General features: G+C 43.3%; 1 protein-coding gene across 2 annotated transcripts in view; it reads left to right on the top strand.

The window, feature by feature from the left end:
- The window catches only part of LOC126365869 (beclin 1-associated autophagy-related key regulator), a 414889-nt gene that overhangs the window by 340041 nt on the left and 53530 nt on the right, over positions 1-21318 (top strand). The window contains exon 11 of one of the 2 annotated variants that reach the window (XM_050008556.1): positions 12678-13288. The exons of the other annotated variant lie outside the window; for it this stretch is intronic. The gene's annotated coding sequence lies outside the window, so the exon portion shown is untranslated. Of the gene's footprint in view, positions 1-12677; positions 13289-21318 lie in introns of those variants that run through there. 2 annotated transcript variants of the gene reach the window in all.

Below are 21318 nucleotides of genomic sequence, written 5' to 3'. Positions count from 1 at the left end.
CTGAAAATATTTGAGACGAGTGCAGCCTAGTGCGGAAGTGAAACGTGGACAATAAGCAACTCAAACAAGAGAATAAAAGTTGTTGAAATGCGGAGCAACTGAAGAACGGTGAAGAAGAGCAGAACAGATTGGATAACAATGAAGAAATAATGAATTGTACTGAAGAGAAAAGAAAGTTATGGTACAGCTAGACTGCAAGAAGGGATCGATATCCTGAGGCATTGATTAATCGTCAGTGTGTGTGTGTGTGTGTGTGTGTGTGTGTGTGTGTGCGTGTGTTAGGCGTGTGTAAGTTTGACTACAGTAAGCAAGTTCAAACGGATGTATATTGCAGTAGTCATGCAGAAATGAAAGAGACTTGTTCAGGATACGCTAGCATGGAGAGCTGCATTAAGCCAATCTTCAGACTGAATAACACATGGCGATGTAGAATAAAATATTAAATGTTGGTCGCTCAGAATGTTTACTGGAAAGAGAGAGAGAGGAATGGGAGTCATGAGATTTAGCACCCTAGACGTAGTACCAACAGAAAGGAATCTTTCTATACGAGCGTCAATTGAATCTACCTCCGCGCTCGTTTATTTAGCATACCAGTGTCGTGATGCTGAAACACGAGGAACTTGGTTTACATTCCGATAATACATTTAAATCTTCGGAAGAATTGGGTGGCAAGGGTTTCCCACTTTGCGTTTCCAATTCATCATTCTCACGCTATCTGAAAATCTAATTATTTAATTTCCAAATCTCTCTGCAGTTTTTCGTGCGGCAACGAAGTGTCACACTTTAGAATATAATTAGCTTTGTAGAGGGAGAAGTTAATCCTAGCAATAGACTTGTTGCTGTTCAAAGGAGCAGGCTGTATCTGAATGCGAATGTTATAGGTAGTTTATAGTCCGATATTTTGGTGTAATACGCTGCTCAAACGAATTAGGGGAACACGAATTTGGGCGTCTGCCATACTCCATCCAGCAATAATTGAGCACTGCAACGTTGCCATATTTTACCTCTATCTTTCACAAATTAAGTATCAAACAAGACATCATTACATCCTCGATCATTTATATAAAAAGTATTGAAATGTCTGGCAGGTGTTGAAAACACAGTAGAACAATCATTCATCGTAGAATGAGATTTTCACTCTGCAACGGAGTGTGCGCTGATATGAAACTTCCTGGCAGATTAAAACTGTGTGCCGGACCGAGACTCGAACTCGGGACCTTTGCCTTTCGTGGGCAAGTGCTCTACCAACGGAGCTACCAAAGCACGACTCACACCCCGTCCTCACAGCTTTACTTCTGCCAGTATCTCATCTCGCCGCAGAGTTCGAGCCCCGGTCCGACACACAGTTTTAATCTGCCAGGAAGTTTCAATCATTCATCGTGTCATCCTAGGCACTTTGCATTGGACTCTGAGAGCTTCAGTAACAAGTATGCCTTCTGTGAGCGTTTACCACTGCCTGACAATCATGTGGTATGTTCCGCACAACTGTAAGGAGTTCCTCTTGAGGTTTCCATTCTCATTCTTCAATGAGAGCCTGTGAGATTACTTGAAGAGTCTATAGTGGAACAGGACGGCCACTCACACATCTGTCACGCATGTCCCACGTAAGCACGATAGTGTTTACATTGGGACTCATCGCCAGCCGTTGTATTATTTCAATGCCCATGCTTCATAAGACATCTCTGCTGACACAAGGACCCTGGCATTAGAAGGAATTCAGGGCCACCACCGTATGCAGTAGCCACCACATGGACCAACATGACCTGTCCGGGGTACTTCATGGTGGTAAGGCGACCAAAGACAACGACAGGACCCGTATGGCTGTCAACATTGAAGCCACCCCATAACATCACAGAACCGTGGAAATCTGTCGATTTCCGGTACAACATTTGGCAGGTACTGCTCAACAAGGGTCTCCACAAACGAATACGGCCATCACCTAGCGTCACAGGATATCTGGAATAGTCTGCGAATATCACAGTCGCCAGTGACGAAATTGACAGTTGAAACGGGAACGGCAGAACTGAAGGCGAGGTACAAGATGTTGTCGTGATAAGCGGAATCCTCAAAACAGGACGTCTGGGTCGGAAGGACCTGTTCGTTACAGTCTGATGAGACACAGCGGCTCCAGCGGCCCTTCTGACATCGCCTGCAGTGTTCTGGCGGTATTTGTATTGCGCCGCAACGCAACGTCGGATTGTAATGCGTCGGCGACCTCGTCCAACTCGTCTTTTGTATTGACCCTCTCACTGTAATGTGTGCACAACCTATGGATGACATATGGAGAGGCATTGGAGTCTGCAGCTTGGCTCTGAGCACTATGGGACTTAACTTCTGTGGTCATCAGTCCCCTAGAACTTAGAACTACTTAAACCTAACTAACCTAAGGACTTCACACACATCCATGCCCGAGGCAGGATTCGAACCTGCGACCGTAGCGGTCCCGCGGTTCCGGACTGCTCGCCTAGAACCACTAGACCACCGCGGCCGGCGGAGTCTGCAGCAACACGACTGAAAGTCCATCCTTTTTTGATCAAATAGACCGCCCTTGCAACTCGCACTGCATTAAGATTTAGCACTCCACGTTTTTTGTTGAATACAAGTGACAACTTCTATCTGTGTACCTCACTAAAAAAACAATGAGATACCGGCACTCACTTCCTTCTGAGTGGTCATCTGACACTCTAGCGCATAACACAGCCAATAGATGGCGAATGATTGTAATTGTTACCTACACTGAAAGCGAAGATCTCAAGCCATGCAAAATGACACAAGCACTGCCTATGTCAAAATTTAACATGCAGGACGTTGATACACTTGTTCCCCTAATTATTTAGAACCGTGTTTCTTCGCTCATTCTCATTCTAAAATCTTATTGTTAAGACACTTAATACCGCAACTATTACGTCCAGTCATCTCTTTTATTACCATTGACAATACAGGCAAACTCCCACAGATAAATATGCAGGATGATTTTTTCCACCGTGTACAAATTCTAGGTACTGATCGATGATAGGATGCGGAACAAAAAAGGTCTAATGAACTTATGTCCGGAAATGCTTGGTTTCCATGCTAGAGTTCATTTATTCAATCACACAGTTGTTACAGAGACGGCGGTCTAATACGCGCTGTACAAGGCAGCCTGAGTTACGCCATGCATGGTTATCTCCTAGAGAGTGGTACTGTTCCTCATACACCATGCCCTAGCGCCCTCTCGTAATTGGAAATATTGTGTCCGATTCACTTCTCTTGGTGAATCACCTTGTAGTGGACCAGATACAGCGTTACACACGATGGTTCAGTATTCGAATCGAGAGCTTGCCGACATCGTGTTCACTTACAGAAAGGCAAATAGCAACGGGCGACAGGCAACAAGGTCGTATCAGGAGACCTATCCCCGCCGAAAACAACCACAACATTCAGTGCTTGCAACAGTGTTTCGGCGTTCGAGACAGCGTCGCTTCAGGAAATCTTGAAGGATGTATCCGAAACGTGCGGACACCAGACTTGGAAGAAATGTGATTGACACTGTGGAAGGCGATCGCTGTGTGAGTACCAGGCAGTTGGCCCGCCGTTACAGGATAAGCGACCGACCATGGTGGCCGAGTGGTTCTAATCGCTACAGTCTGGAACCACGCGACCGCTACGGTCGCAGGTTCGAATCCTTCCTCGGGCATGGATGTGTGTGATGTCCTTAGGTTAGTTAGGTTTAAGTAGTTCTAAGTTCTAGGGGACTGATGACCTCAGCAGTTAAGTCCCATAGTGCTCAGAGTCATTTGAATCATTTTTGAACAGGATAAGCCAGATGACAGTGTGTAATATTCTCCATGACAATTGTTACTACCCTTATGACTTACAGTGTGTGCAGGGCTTACTAGCGACAGACTTTCCACGCCGGGAGCAGTTTTGTCACTGATTTCTTCGCCAGCCAACCACGATTCCGGGATTTATGTCATCCATCCTATTTACAGATGAGGCTATCTTGAAGCGGATAGTATATTCAACTTTCATAATAGTCATCTAGAGCCCCCATGATATGGTGACCGCGAATTATCAGCATCAGTGCAGCCGGAATGTGTGGGGCCAGGATAATTGGTGACCGTATTTCGGGACCAGTTTTCTTTCCGTGTCACCTAAAAGGCCGCAACTAGCGATGTTTTTTCCGGTGACTTTGCCTTCCCTGCTCAAAGAACTGCATTGATCATGCGAAGGCTTATGTGGCTGCTACATGATGGTGCTCCAGCCCACTTCGTCGTTAACGTATGGACGCATCTCAATCATGTCTTCCCTGGTCGATGGATCGGATGATGGAGTCCAGTTGAATGGCCTGCCTCGTTCACCGGATCTCAACCCGTGCAATTTCTGGTTATGGGGCCATCTCAAAAGTATTGTGTATTCAGAGCCCATTGCAGATGTGGAGACACAGGAGCAGCGTATTCATGGTGCCTTTGCCACTGTTCGGATACAGCCTGGCCGATGTGAACGTGTGAGACAGAACACTCTACGGCGCGTACACACATGCGTTGGGGCACATGGAAATCATTTTCAACACATACTCTGCATGGTACAGTGCGTATTAGACCGCTGTCTCTGTAACAATATAGGATTGAATAAACGGTCTCTGTCAAGGAAACAATGCGTTTCCGGACATAAGACCATTAGACCTTTTTGTTCCGTATCCTCTCATCAATCAGTCCCTAGAGTTTGTACACGGTGGAAAAAATTACCCTGTATAGTGGCATACTTAACAAATACTCAATTTCGTGGCATTACAGTCCATGTACGACATTACCCTGCCATTCAACATTGCTTGATTTTCTGCGCAGGGTTTCTTCGCGTTGTAATACTGTTGAGGACCAATGATCAGCAAAGCAGTCCCCGTTTCGTTAGCGATGGCTATGGAGGCCGAAGTCATCAATTCTCTAAAGTAACACCGCTGGTGTCACCATGAGACTGAGTTCATAGGCCTCCCACCAGGAAAAATCCTTGGTGGTATTGACGATCTGTCGCGGCTCCTGTTTGTGACGGTCAGAAAAAATGGGCGCTCGTTTGCGGACGCGTACAGAGACAGCTACAATAAACATTCACATTTTAGGAAAAAACAGCCTAGCAGCGTTTCCAACGACATTTTGTACTGGTTGGAAGATTTCTTGGTAGTGAGGCCGTAGTATATCATACTGGATAGTGAATCATCGATAGAAAAAGAAATTTCAAATGAGGCCCAGGCAAGCATGTCGCGACCCTTGCTACTTATCTGGTATATTAATGACCTAGCAGACAATATTAACATCGTAGTAACCACGACTTTCTTCGGGTTATACGGTTATCTGTAATGAAGTATTGACTGAAAAAATCCGCACAAATATTCAGTCAGATCCCGACAAGATATGGAATTAGTGCAAAGTTTGACTAATTGATTAAAACTTTCGTAAATGTAAAATTGTGCTCTTCACAAAACGCAGAAGAGTGTTGTAGAATAACTATAATATAAACGAGTCACAAATGGAGTCCGTCAGTTCGTACATATAGCTCGGCGTAACAATTTTCAGGGATATGAAAACGAATTATCAAGTAGACTCTGTCGTATGTAAGGCGGGTGGCAGAGTTCGGTTCATTGGAAGGACACTGCAATCATTCAACGAAAGCTTGCAAAATAATTCTAGGATGTTGCACAAGTGTGTGAGACCCATACAAAACTGGCCTGACATATGATGTTGAATGTATACAAGAAATGGGCAGCACAAAATATCACATGTTTGATCCATGAGACAACGTAATGAAGATACTGAAAAAGCTGAACTGGCAGCTACCTCACGAAATGCTACTTCCACCTTTTTTTAGAATCAGGAGAAAGTGACGCATCTGGGAATGTACTAAAACTGCCACATACCTATCCCGTACGAAAGGCGAGTACTAAACTAATTACAGCACGCACAGAGGCATTAAAGCAATCAGTCTTCCCATGCTAAACATAAAAACGGGACGAGAAGTAACCGGTTCCATTCGATTCGCAGTGGTATGCAAAGCTTGTATGCAAATGTCAATTCTTGAAACCAGGTAAGTGACATTTCCTTCTGTTTCCGTACATACACCGACACACTACGAAACTGCGGTTTTTAGTGTAGGCCTTAGTGTGTTGAGTATCAGCTATTTTTATGAGCTTACCCAGAATAACAAAAGACAGGTGCTGCAGGTATGAATACACTCTAACCAACCGTTTAAGAAAGCACGGTTACAAAAAATTGAAACGAATTCTATACAAAAGAATGGAAAAACTGGTAGAGGCCGACGTCGGGAAGATAAGTTTGGTTCCAGGGAAATGTAGGCACACGCGAGGCAATACTGACCCTCCGACTTATCTTAGAAGCCAGTTTAAGGAAAGGCAAACTTACATTTATAGCATTCGTACATTTAGAGAAAGCTTTTGACAATGTTGAGTGGAAGTTGCAGCGATAAAATACAGGAAGCGAAAGGTCACTTACAACTTCAACAGACACCAGACTGCACTTGTAATAGTGGAAGGGTATGAACGGCAAGGCGTTGTTGGGAAGGAAGTGAGATACGGTTGGCGCTTATCGCCTATGTTGTTCAAGTTGCACAGAGAGCAATAAGTCAAGAGAACCAAGGAGAAATTGGAAAGGAAATTAAAATTCATGGAAAACAGATAAAAACGTTGATGTTTGCCGATGACATTGTAATTCTGTCAGGGACGGCAAATGGTTTGGAAGAGCAGTTGAACAGATAGTGTCTTAAAAACATATAAAAATCAGGAAAAGGGAAACAACGGTAGTGGAGTGTAATTGACTTGAAAATCAGGTGATGGTACGGAAAATTGGATTAGGAAATGAGAAACAAAGTAGAGTAGACGAGTTTTCTATTTGGAAATACAATCATCGATGATGACCGAACTAGAGAGAATATAAAATGCGGACTGGCAATAGTAAGAAAAAGAGGAATTTGTTAGCTTCTAATATCAATTTAAGTGTTAGGAAGTCTTTTCTGTAGATGTTTGTCTGGACTGTAGCCTTACACGGAAGTGAAACATGGAGAATAAGGAGTTTATAGCAAGAAGAAAACAGAATAATTTCAAACTATGTGCTATGGAATAAAGCTGTACACCAGATAGATCGAATAACAAATGAAGAGGTACCGAATCGAACTGAGGAAAATAGAAGTTTATGGCAGAACTTGAGTAAAACAAGGTATAGGTTGATAGGACACGTCCTGAGGCATCAAAGATTCGTTAGTTTGGTAAAGGATGGAAGTTGTAGAGGGAGACAAAGTCTTGAATGCAGTAAGCTGAGTGAAGTGAATGTAACTTACGGAAGTTAGGCAAAGATGAAGAGGCTTGCGCAGGATAGACGAGCGTGGAGAGCTGCATCAAACCAGTCTTCAGACTGAAGGCGATAACAATAACAACAACAACCACAACAACAACGACGAATGAAGAACAGGTAATACCTGCCGCGCGGGATTAGCCGAGCGGTCAGGGCTCTGCACTCATGGACTGTGCAGCTGGTCCCGGCGGAGGTTCGAGTCCTCCCTCGGGCATGGGTGTGTGTGTGTGTGTGTGTGTTTGTCTTTAGGATAATTTAGGTTAAGTAGTGTGTAAATCCCATAAGATTTCACACACAGCCGGCCGGAGTGGTCGTGCGGTTCTAGGCGCTACAGGCTGCAGCCGCGAGACCGCTACCGTCGCAGGTTCGAATCCTGCCTCGAGCATGGATGTGAGTGATGTCCTTAGGTTAGTTAGGTTTAAGTAGTTCTAAGTTCTAGGGGACTGATGACCTCATAAGTTGAGTCCCATAGTGCTCAGAGCCATTTCACATACACACAACAGGCAATACCGCAAATAATGATAGGAGCAATGATCATAGTCTCACCCCTGTAGCTCCAAACAGCGTAAACACAAGCTTCCAAAGAAGAGATGAAGAAGACCGGGCAGAGTTGCTGCTACGGTTCATCCGCTCCCACGGCGTAACTTGGTCCCCGCCGTCGCGGCGCCTGCCCACCACTGCGCTTCGTGCGTATGCGCGTTATCGCCATCGGATAACGCCGTTCCCCTCTTTTCCATACACTCTTGATTTGATGCTACGCTCGGCGATGGGGGTCAGTTCAGACCATTGTCGCGCATCGGAGTTAAAGGACCACTTTTTTGAAGACCCGTAACTGCCTCCCACTAAGACACTGAAATTGGCTCAAAGATGCCTAAAAACTTCCTCTGTAATGGTGCAAGCGTGTAGCGCCCTCTGACGTCACCCTCGGACTTGGCGACGCTCGAAATACCAAAGTGTTGACATAGGCGAAAAAAGGCTACGGCTCGGAGCTTCACGTGAGCTGCAAAGTAGGTTTGTGTTGTGACATTGGCACCAAATTATGCCACAATTCTGACCAACGGCACCGTGGACGCCTCACACGTCACACCCGCATTTTACCCTTTCTTTTGACGTTTCTGCGATGGAATTCAGAACAGTGACACCCAGCCTTGAAATCACGTAGTTTTCTTATGGGTGACCGAGAAAAACATTTCAGGCAGGTAGTGGTATAAAGGGCGTCAATGAAAACACGTCTTTCCCTGAGCCTGTGACCCCTACATATTTTTCGGTTGAACACAACAGTTTGTAGTACGATGAGCAACAGTAAGATTTGATTAACTACCTTGGACACAACCCTCGGACGTTTCAACCCTTCTCCAAGGACATGTGGGGTTGCATCCCCATTAAGCGTGACCTGATCACTTTGGAGGGCACCGCAGCCACAATTTTTGTCTTTGTATACGTTGATACCACTGGGGATCATTCAAAACCATTCGACAAAATTTGAACGTGATTGGAAGCAGCAAAGGGTACTTCTGCTTTTTCAACCCTCCTGTTTTCCCCCCTAATGTGGCATGATCAAGGGGGTGTGCAACATAAACATGTGCGTTAATAAAGCGCCAAGGGGTCCCTTTAAGAACCCGTAGTTCGCCCACACCCCCCTCTCTGCTACTCACGCAACTTTGTTGAGCACAGAATTGTAGCTTCAGAAATTTTGACACCAATTCAGCGTAGCGGCTGTTATAGAGCTCGGCCTTTCGACACCACTTGGGTGGAATTTGTCTGCCTTCACGCGCTAGAGCAGCCGGAAGGCTGATTTGGTGTCGAAGACTCCGATAGATACTTTTGTAACGTGCACAGTGAAGTAGCGTGCGTACCACCGAGGATGTTGCCATACTGACGTTTTATTCACGCACGTGTCAACGTTACCCTCCCGCGTGATCACGCCACAGGAGGGCGTAAAGCAGTAGGGCTGGAAAACGATAAGTATCATTTGATGCTTTGGGTCCTGGTTCAAATTTCGTCGAATGGTGTTGAATGGTCCCTGGCGGTTCCAGCGCATCCACGAGAACAAAAATTGCGGTAGTGCTGCACTAAAATGGGGTGCGATCACGTCCAGTATAGATACAGCCCTATATGTCCTTAGCGAAGGGTTGAATCGTCCGAGGGAGGCAGCATTGTCGAGGGTTGCTAAGATTATCTTCAAGCTGTTCATCACACTGCAAACTGTCGTTTTCCAAGGCGAAATGTTTGGGAATCAACTCGACTGGGAAGGGGGTGGTTTCATTCACGCCCTTTAGCCACCTCATGAGGCCTTTTTGTGTCGATTCTCAGCGGCGATGTGCCTGAAATGTTTTCCTCGGCCACCCACCAGAAAACCACGTGATTTTAACGCTGGGTGTCGCGGTTCTGAGCTCCATCGCAGAGACGTGAAAAGAAGGGGTGAAATGTAGGTAAGAGAGGCTGTGACAACTTTCTCACAGTGTGACGCGTCCAAGGAGACGTTGGGCCGAATTACGGTGCAATTTGGTGCCGATGTCACAACACTAACCCACCTCACAGTTGAGTTGAACTTCCGAGCTGTGACTTTTTATCGCATGTTCGACACCTTGCTGTATGGAGCGTCGCTGAGAACCATGCTCTTGCACCATTACAGATGAAGGTCGTAGGCAACTTTTCCAAATTTCAAAACCATGCGTCGCAATGGGAGACAGTTACGGGGTTTGGAAAAAGTGATCCTTCAGTTTTGTTGCACAGTGTATAACTGAATTTCGGTATTACCCGTGCGCGACAGAGGTCCGAATGTTCTTGCACCACTGATCGGTTCCCAGTCGCTTGATGAGGGCTCTTGTAGCTCAGGCGACGACGTCTCTAAACCCACTGCTTAGCTTAGTTACATACACTTCTGAGCCGATTGTATGGCGTGTTGGTGCCCCTTTTGAACGAAATACAACAGCCATTCTGCGTGGCACGGATTTCGACAAGCGCTTGGGAAGATTCCGGAAATATGTGGTACCAAATGCTTACGCAAAGGCCACGCAGTTCTCATTTTAAATACGAACGGATGATTTGTGAGCGCGAAACTTGCACCTGATTGCTTCATGGAAGTGTTCTGTCGGCTTCAGACGAGGACAGGACAGTTTCATGGCCAAGACAACGTGTGTTCACGATCATATTGCGCAAATCATCATAGCACGATTCTGGTCTACTGACACGGACAGTTATCCTCCTGGAAGATCCTATCGCCGTCGGATAAGACGTCAAGCATGAAGGGATGCAGGTGGTTTTCAGTAGAGTTCACGTAGCACGCAGCTGCCACGGTGGGCTCCTACCGCAGGTGCCATGGAACCATAAGAGAACGTCCACCATAGCCCCAGCACACTGCATCCGTGGCTCGGTGCACGTTTGTAGCATCCCTTCGAGTATGTCGCCGTATCCGGAAATGAACACCGACCTAGGTAAGAGAAAACGTGATTCGTCCGAAGAAGCAACACGTTTGCACTGACCCACGGTCAAGTCTCGCTGATCCCGTCCTCACAGCATTGATAATTGACGGCCTCGTTGGATCAACTTAATGAGACGTATGGACGGTCTACTGCGAAGCGCCGTGTTCAACAGCGTGGTCTGAGCGGTGTGCCTGCACCAGTATCTTACTCAGTCGTCAGATCGGCCTATCCTCGTTTACAGAGCGGGCAAGCGTGCGACGTTCACGTTCTTTGATGAGGCGTGCACGTTTAACACCTTAAACCACTTTCCATATATGGTTTTGGTTTATCTGTGTTTTTGTGATATTCAGTACTACATTAGTGACATGACGTAATCTGTAGGAGTAACAAGCGCTGTCAAGAACATTTTATGATTGAAGTTGATGTGATCCCTACACGATCCTTCATACACTATGCGAAAGAAATCTCTCTTCTTCTAGCAGGAGTTTATTGCAGGGCGCTCGAGAAATGAAGCGCTTGATGTGACAATAAAATATTCACGTTTCCGCCGTTTTCGGGAAGGGAAATTGTAAATTTGTGGTAATATCTTAAGGGAACATGGGTCCCTAAGTGTACGCACTACTTAATCTAACTTACGCTCTGGACAACACACACACACACACACATGCCCGAGGGAGGACTCGAACCTCCGACGGAGGCAGCCCCGCGGACCGTGACAACACACCCCTAGACCGCGTGGCTACAACGTGCGGCCTTTCAGGAAGGGTCGCTGGACAGACATAAGTGTCGGCCTACATCACTAACGTCAATCTCTTTTAGGATTCCTTAAAACATTTTATACTCTGATTTCATGAATTTTTTGAAGACAGATAATCTTCTCTCTAAGAATCAACATCGATTCCGCAAACAATGATCTTGTGAACCCCGCTGACTCTTCGCCAACCAGTACCAGAAAGCAGTAGATACTAGCGACGAGGTTGGTGTCGTGTTCTTTCACTTCAACGAGGCTTGGATGTGCTACAATCCAGAACTCTAACTTATCCACTTTCATTGCAGAATATAAAAAAAGAAAGAGTATGACATTCTACTCGTTATTTCTCTTGTGTTATTGCGTAAATTGTTATACTTAACTCTGAGTTAATATGAGGTGGCGAATATTTTGTGCATTGTGGTCACGAAATAGACTTAGTTTTTTGCGTGCCTTAGATGGCTATTTAGCGCGGGGGGGTTACTACCCTCTCCTAATGCTCTCAAATTAATTTTTCTGCACTTCCTGTTTATATTGTAATTGGTGACTGTAGGACCACTTTCCATATGTTCGAGATTTACTTTCTTGAAAAAAACATTATTTAACAGAATTCTCTGATGAAATCTACATCAATTACTGACGTTTGAAAGCGCCCTTTTTATTTATTATTAATTTGTCTTTTGCTCAATACTTCTGTCTATTTTGTTAATTCATTCTAGTCAATCCGCAGACTGACTGCAGGATCGTATCTACATGTTATTATTTTCAGCACGTTAACTGTTGGGCATGAAAACAGACGTGTGCGGCTCGACTCTATGAATTATCGAGCTATTCATTTTAATCAGAGCCATGAGTAGCCCAGTTACCTAAAGTGCGAGTAACATCTGGCAAAGTCGCAATAGGTTTGCTCATATGGGATACTGGTTAAAGAAGCTTCTTACCAGAACAGCCATCAGGTGACGTCGCATATTCCGATACTCGAATTAATTCCTGCCCACTGACGTTTCGTCTTTTGCGACGATACAGTGGTTTCTAAGCCCTAACATCAATAATTTTCCGCCCCAGTACACATGAAAAGTACACGTAAATAAATTTAGAAATATTATCGAATTTGCATATGTCATTCTTTAAAATATGTTTTATTTCTTGTATTTCATGTTCTTCAAGTGGGGCTTGGCGGAGGCAGGAGCGCAAAGACGAATCTTCAGGCCCAGACGAGAAAACCATCACAGGATCCTATCGACAACGAATCGACATCAGTCTGCCAAGATACCCCGAAGCAACTCAACAGACACTGTGCTAACAATGAGGACAAAGGAATAAAATTCATTAAGAATCAATCATAAAATTGCGAAAGCTCCTCACTACAAGTTCATCTTTAGCCATGCTTAGGCAATAACTATTCAGCAACTGAAATAATGTTTTAGTTGTCACAATCTTGTCTCTGTGCAAAAAAGAAGTGTGAAAAGTTATTCAAATATTTTAATTTCCTCTTGAGGACCAGTTTTCCGAATAATTGTGATTATGCGACGGTTTACGTTGTATTGAAGCTACTGTTACGATTCGTAACTGTAGGTCAAGGGTACAATTATCATCCAGAGAATACCTTACTAGTGACAGAATCGTGAATAATCTATTTTAAAAACTTGATAGACGACTTTCTCTTGCTTTAATGCTTGTCTTTTACTGCTTGTTGGCTTTTTCGAATGGACATGCAAAGAAAGACGTTCTGTATTCAATGTCGTAATATACTTGGTAATTAGAAATGCATTTTATTTCATTCGTTTTCATAATTATTATGATCTTATCCTGCTGATTGTGAACTATGTTTCCTGCTGATTAGACCGTTGGAAATGTACAGCTTGGTGATGCGACGATCGCACACCAACAGCGCACTGTTGAACGTACAGTTTTCGTTGTCACAAGTCGACTCTGCACCATAATTTTCCTATTATGAAATCCCATTATCATTGCTATTATTTGTTACACCGAAGTTCAATATTACTACGGTCCTGCGTCATCAAGCTTTTCTGCTCTCCAACGGCGAATCTGCGCCAGACTTGTGAAGGAATTTGAGAATCTCAGGTAAAGTGACATTATTCAACGCAATAGGAATTTCAGTTTTACCATTAAAATAAAATTCTGCATATGCATGTCATTATTGTTATTCTTCTGCTGCAGTCAGTGTTATGTCTCACCTCTCCAACAATCAACATTCAAAAAACACATCATCTTTTATTAGATTCTTCATTACACCACCTACTCTGAAATACGTTCCAAATGTAATACGAGAGAACTGAGCTGATTGATTGATTTGGTGTGTGTGTGTGGGGGGGGGGGGGGGGGGGACAAACAACAAAGACATCGTTCTCATCGGATTAGGGAAGCATGGGGAAGGAAGTCGGCCGTGCCCTTTCAAAGGAACCATCCAGGCAGTTGCGTGATGCGACTTAGGGAAATCACGGAAAACCTAAATCACGACGTCCGGACGCGGGTTTGAACCGTCGTCCTCCTGAATGCGAATCCACGTCATTCTGGGAATGATTTATTATAATTATTGTTATCTCTAAACGTCACATAATGGTTTATCGACGGTTAATGCCTTCATGTGAGAGCGCTCTCTCAGGAGAAAGTTGCTACCGTCAATAATTTTCAAATTAACCATGAAACACGTTTGTATTATGCTGTTTCAATGTAACCGAGCAGTGAAAATTTATCACAAATACTTCACGTTATACTTAAATGTCAGTTAATGACGCATCAGCCACATAAACCTTCAAGAGATACTATGACAACTAAGATAGTAGACTATCTTCAAATAACAAGGTGCTAGCGTAATGGCGAACGTCGGTCTTCTGGAGTCAAAAGTGTAAGTTCGCATCTCCCCACATGCAAATCGTTTTTCATGCTAGCATTGTTTACACATTGTGGGACTTTCTTATGAATGTAATAAAATTATGTTCTGTAATGTTTAATGTTACTTGCATTTCTGTATGATTACAGAACGAAGGATGAAATAAACGTTTAGCGATTTCCAAGTGTGTGGATAGGCAGGAACCTAAGAGGACAGCTTAAATGGCTGCGACTGAAACTAGCAGGAATAAAATTCATTTTCTCCCTTCTCACAAACATTTGGCTTTTTATTTTTGGATATGTGGTGACTTACGAGTTTGTGGTAAGGGAGGAACTTAAGAAGAAAGCTTAATTGCTGCGACTAAATGTAAGCCAGATCTAAAAATCCATATTCTTGCTTGTCACAAAGTCGATAGCAGTTTCTGCGATCATCTATATTGCGCGTGACGTCAAAATGACGTCACGTTTGCAGGAAATGGGAAATAAGCATTACACGTAGCGCTGAGCTGAAGTCAGCAAGGTTACTAATAGCGCTGGCTTTTATGCATTACGATAAGTGAGTTATTAACGCTGATTTATTGTAATTCAACGGAAGAAGGGTAGTAATATCCTAATTGTTTAATTAACAGCATTTCATATGATTAACTGCATAGGGTGAAGTGCGTTTATATTTCGAGGATGGATTGTGCTTAACAGAAAACTGATAGTTGCAGATTCAGAGAGTGCAGATTACGTCGGGCTCGCACGAAGCGAAACTCTGTGGATTACTTTAACACAAATCAACAAGAAATAAGGCAAACAAAATCCCGAATTTATTCATTGCTATAAATAAAAAGAAATCTTAAGCCCTCGACGATCGAACACGAGAACTAGACTTGCGAAATTAATGAAAAACATCTTCGGAACGATATAGTGGTAAGCACCTGGCGTTCGAGTCCTTATTACAGAAGGAAAAGCTCGCTAGCGTCAGCGTATTACATCCTGCTCCACTGTATTTACTAGAAGACTGCACATCAGAGAAGCTGGTGAATAAACGCGGTTATAAAGGGAGACCTGGAAGCCTCGATGTCACCTAACAGTTTTGTGTTATGGAGGTTATCGAATCAGGAAATACGTTACCATATGGAGGAAATCTGGAAGTCATCTGTCCCCAAAACGAACCTCACTTCAAAGGAAAAGTCGAGCAAAGTGTTCTTTAAATTAAATACGTAACTTCAATATTCATATTTCCTACTAGAACTGAGATCTGCGAAGAAAGTAAAGTTACAACTTAAGAACTAGTCTATTCCTAGGATATTTGAGGTGGAGTACGAAGTTCGTTGGAGGATGATTGAGGAAGGATTTTTAAATAAGAACCCAATTTCTTGATCAAAGAGTTACGTTGGTAGGTAGAACTATTATGTGTATACCGTCTCTAGCTGATGATGAAACACCTAAGCCTCCTCAGTCGGACAGAGTGCAAATTCAGCCGTTGGAAAGAGTGTGAGTTTTAAAAGTGCTCTTATTAAGTTTATTGTCCATTTTACACTTACAGTATTACTTCTGTTTCCACCATGTTTTTATCAGGCGCTTTCTTGTCTGTCAGTATCTTCGATACAAATTTTGCAATTGATTTAAGCTAACTTTCCATGAGCAGGAGACTTGAAATTTTAAACCGAGCGGTTCTAGGCGCTACAGTCTGGAACCGCGCGACCGCTACGGTCGCAGGTTCGAATCCTGCCTCGGGCATGGGTGTGTGTGATGTCCTTAGGTTAGTTAGGTTTAAGTAGTTCTTAGTTCTAGGGGACTGACAACCTCAGTAGTTAAGTCCCATAGTGCTCAGAGCCAGTTTTTAAACATAGCTCAGAAATAGATGGCAACACAGTATTAACTCTCATTCTTGTCTCCTGTGTGTTGGAGGATATTTAGTATGAATGGTTCGCTGGAAGAACGATTGCTAGTACGCCTCTGTGAGAGCTCAAACATGTCTAACCTTTGCCTTCACGATCATTTTGCGAGATATACGTAGGAGGAAGCAAATTATTGGTTGAGTCACGGAAATTTAAAACAGGTCTCTGTTGTAATCTCATCAAAATATTAGAAATCGCCTGAAAAATTTCACGCACAAGACCAAAACGCAGAAAATAATTACGTATATAAATACGAATTTTTAATATACCACGTTTTTAAATCGGACTAAAAAGTATAAAATAATGTCTCCTATTCCCATACAGAATATTAACCCCAGAGAGATAGCCTTGAAAATCTCTGTTGGGAATTTTTAAGAGCTATGAAAATACCTGTAACATTTAAAACGAAAAAGGTGAGACGGGTACAATACATAACTGATGCACGAATAGTTCATCCCCTTTGTATCGCACTACTTACTGATGCTGAATAGTTAATCTCCTTGCCGTTATCTATTGCATGTGTCCCAGGTTTTTCGTTTTAAATCTAACAATTATTCTTATAGCTATTAAAAATTGACCATCACAAATTCGCAGGACTGTCTGTATGGTATTGGAAATCTGTTGGGAACTAGGAGAAATTATTTTATGCTCTTTAGTCTTATTTAAAAACGTGCTATATAAAAAATTATTTTCATTTAAAAAACTGTTCGACGTAGTTGCTTTTTCAATCACTTTACGTACTTCAGTATTTCGATTGAGTTCGACTGCGAAAAGCATATCTGAAGATGAAATTTTATAACTTTGAAATCGATTATGTGAATCAAGTCCCATCAATAAAACAGCCGAATGGATTATCCAATAACAGAAGGTTCGCGAAATACAGCTAAAAGCCCGCTCATTTCCTTCCATGAACACGAATCACACCAAACTAGATTACACAAACCTTATTCTGAAGATGTGCTGTGCGCCGATGAGGTGGATGGCTGTTAAGGAGAGGAGGAGGAGATTAGTGTTTAACGTCCCGTCGACAAAGAGGTCATTAGAGACGGAGCGCAAGCTCGAGTGAGGGAAGGATGGGGAAGGAAATCGGCCGTGCCCTTTCAAAGGAACCATCCCGGCATTTGCCTGAAGCGATTCAAGGAAATCACGGAAAACCTAAATCAGGACGGCCGGAGACGGGATTGAACCGTCGTCCTCCTGAATGCGAGTCCAGTGTGCTAACCACTGCGCCATCTCGCTCGGTGGCTGTTAAGGCAAAACAGTCGTTGGTGAGCAAACTCTGGGGGACGCACCTCAGATCTATCAAGTTTTACCTAGGCTAGAAGGGTTCTGCCTGGGTGGACTGTATATATCCCTAGCCGTTCGTGGTGACACCGTGGAACCTCACAGACACAAAAACAAATCCCCAAATAGTATGGGTGGATATTTAGAGATCATCAACATGCAACCAACTAAGATGGTTCGATAGAATGTTCCCCCTGGAGTTTTACTACGAGAATCGAACCTTGATAGCAATAATACGGCACAACAGTGTCAGAATGTCTTCATTGTGATAAATCGAAGACGAATCTTCAGAGAAAGTATCCTCATTTTACATAAAGAAAGTTGGAAAGTATTCTTGGAACTGTGAAGTCATTCAAACAACTTCGCAAGAGATCGCTTTTGGATGAAACTGCTACGTCTCGCCAAGCGAATACACTTCTAAACTTCAAGAATTTTGGTCATTATCCTGTAGGAGTAGAAAAACACAACACCCAAGGGGGCTCACGGTTCTTTCGTGAGTTTGTGCGTGTCGTCCTCGGACTGCATTCCTTTCCCCATGCCCCTCCTTCGCTGTCCTGGTTGCTTCCCGTCTGCCTCCTCTTTACCCTCTAAAAATGGTTTAAATGGCTCTGAGCACCATGGGACTTAACATCTGAGGTCATCTGTCCCCTAGAACCTAGAGCTACTTAAACCTAACTGACTTAAGGACATCATACACATCCATGCCCGAAGCAGGATTCAAACCTGAGACCGTAGCGGTCGCTAGATGCCAGACTGCAGCGCCTAGAGCCGCTCGGCCACACCGGCCGGCTCTTTACCCTCTCTTGGCGTCCTTGTTTACATTGGTCCGACTATCCTCCTGGTTTCTGCAATTTCTTACGGTTTGATTCCTCTTGTTTTGTTCACCTGTCACCTTTCTTAGCGCCTTCCGCGTGTGATCTTACCACACTTCCATCTTTTACTCGACACTGTTGTCCTTTTAACGCTATATATCCAGCAGTGTACGTAGTTCGTGTGGTGGGGTCGTTATGCACCCTTTTGGTTGAGCCATCTGACTTAAAATATGTCATCTGCTATCCCCATATATTATGATAGAACTGGTTGCCTGTCATTCTGAAGCATCAGGACAGTTAATATTTCATTGCCATCCAGCTCTGAGCTATGTTTGAAACTTGAGTTCTCTGACTCATCGGGAAGTTAGTTGTAAATTCAAGAGCAAAATTTATACTGGACAGACAGCGACCTAAAAAAAACGTGTTAGAACTCAAAGGCAGATGAAGGCTATGGTTTTACCACGTTAAACATCGCTCCAGTCGTACAGATGGAAAGAACTGGCTTTAACACTACTCAAAATAGGCCACTAACCTCTGGCACAGGCCCTTTATTTGGCTGGAGGACACACCACTGTGTGACACACTTGGTGCATCAATGCCGGTGCGCCAAATCTTACATGACTGCGTTTTACGTGCTGACAAGGGGGCAGCAGTTCTTCATGATAGTGATTCGTCCACTGTTTTAAAGACGAGTGTGGAAAAGTTTTAAGATTTTTTGGTTTGTCATAAAAAATTTTAAGGGGGGGGGGGGGGGGGGAGTTGGAACGCACTATCCTGACAATGTTAAATTTAGTGACTTGGCTTCGCTGTATTCAGCCGTTGACAAGAAACTTTCACAGGACATTAAATTGTATGTTCTGAGTCTACTGAACTACAATAATTCCATTTCAGCCGCTACTTTCGGAAATACAATTTTTAATTACACAGTTAAAAAATGGCTCTGAGCACTATGGTACTTAACAGCTGAGGTCATCAGTCCCCTAGACGTAGAACTACTTAAACCTAACTAACGTAAGGACATCACACACATCCATGCCCGAGGCAGGATTCGAACCTGCGACCGTAGCGGTCGTGCGGTTCCAGACTGAAGCGCCTGGAACTGATCAGCCACTCCGTCCGGCTACACAGTTAAAATTTTGCGAATTTTTTGTACGTTATTCTAAGTAATTATAATTATACATAACATTATGTTCCTCTTTTAGTTCAGTAGACTCATGATATATATGTTATCATTCCCTGAAAATTTGAATACTCCACTCGAAGTGGTTTCTGATATTTAGGGAAAAATGCAACAGAAAATGTAAATTTTCAGGAATTGCTCCTAAAGTTTCAAAAGACTATGACTCACTTAATATATGCTTAATTTTTTATTTTTAGTCACTCATAAGTACCATGCACCATACTGCATATCATCTTCTTGATCTTTTTCCAAGTTTTTTCTGCTTTCTGGACTCCTTGGTGGCCAAACGTGCTGCATACTCTGCTTTATCAATGCGAACCTGGTCCATCCGTTCAAGATATCTGATGCAGTTTGTTCCAGGACTAATCCCCACATACTGTAGCACTTTCACCCTGCCAATGTTGCCATCATTAAAAGCAATAACAGCATCACTGACCCCCCACTTTAGTGTCTTCATTCCAACAAAAACGTTTTTTGGTAAGCGAGCCCATATAAGATTATTGAAAGACTCATTGGGGTTTCGAGTCTGACTACGCACACACTTTTTCAGTTATTCAGGATTTGACAGGTCGCTGTAAACAGGTTTCATGATATCCATGACTGCTGCTGGGATGGAATGTTTATGGCTGTATGAACTGTTTGAGTACTGGGCATTACGGTAATTGTACCACCAATCAGGTCTAGGAGGGCAAAGTTAGTGTACTGGTTCTTCATCAGTTGACTGTCTGTGGAAGAAAGTAGCCCGTACTGCCTGCTTCATTTTTAACAAATCCTCAGTATTATTTCTAATCGTCATCCCATAATACTGCTGTAGTTCATCAATCATTTTGTCTGTCAGCGAGCCCCTTGTGGTTTGACCATCAGAAAGTTTCTTGTCTCTCAAACTCTGTTTCAACTTCCTCAACCTGGTGTCCATCCTCTTCTGGACATGACCTTTATAACACAGCAATCCATAGCCTTCTATATAAAAATCACCGATTTTATTAGATCTTGAAGTAAGGCACGTAAAAATTTTAACATTTGCAACCGGTGTAGATCATACGTAAAAAAAAAAAAAAAAGAAAGAAATACTTCCCATGTGAGTTTATAAGTGATACAGACATTATTTTATTTGGAAAATTGCAAATTTTATGATGAGATAAATATCCGAAAATGTGAAAAAAATATTTTCCGTCATAACTCCCCTTTAACTGAGACTCGTGTTTCCATTTAAGCATTATTAACATCAGTGTATAAGACTATTACCAAACATTTATGTGCCATGTTATTACACACTCTGGAGGCACTATTCAACATCATTGTCTTCGTCGACATCGTCATTGTTGCTGTCGTCGTCATCCAGATAGGGATCTGAGGTATCAATACATAGTTAACCTGATCTGCCTTTACTTATGACACTGCTGCCTCAAATGTAATAGATGTCGGGAAAAAGTGTGTTCTGAAACGAAAACACTGACCCATTCTCCATCCTTGGATCAACCACATCTGTATGTAAAATGTTCCTGAACTTAAAGTAATTATATTTGAGGTGGAAGAAACTTACACAAAGTACGTTGATGCAAGTGATAAACTGCAAATAATCTGCTACCCATTCAAATTTCGTAAATGGCCTTGCCGCAGGGGTAACATCGGTTTCCTTCGTATAACGGAAGCTAAGTGCTGACAGGCTTGGCTAGCACTTGGACGGGTGACAGTCCGGTCTGCTGAGCGATGTTGGCAAGCAGACTGCACTCAGCCTTTCTGAGGCACCCCTTTATACACACATCAATTGACACCTGTAGGCAGAGGAT

The sequence above is a fragment of the Schistocerca gregaria genome, chromosome 4, assembly GCF_023897955.1.
Source record: "Schistocerca gregaria isolate iqSchGreg1 chromosome 4, iqSchGreg1.2, whole genome shotgun sequence".
NCBI lineage: Eukaryota > Metazoa > Arthropoda > Insecta > Orthoptera > Acrididae > Schistocerca > Schistocerca gregaria.
The sequence above is the reverse complement of the archived record's forward strand: the minus strand, read 5'-3'. Positions and strand labels throughout refer to the sequence as shown.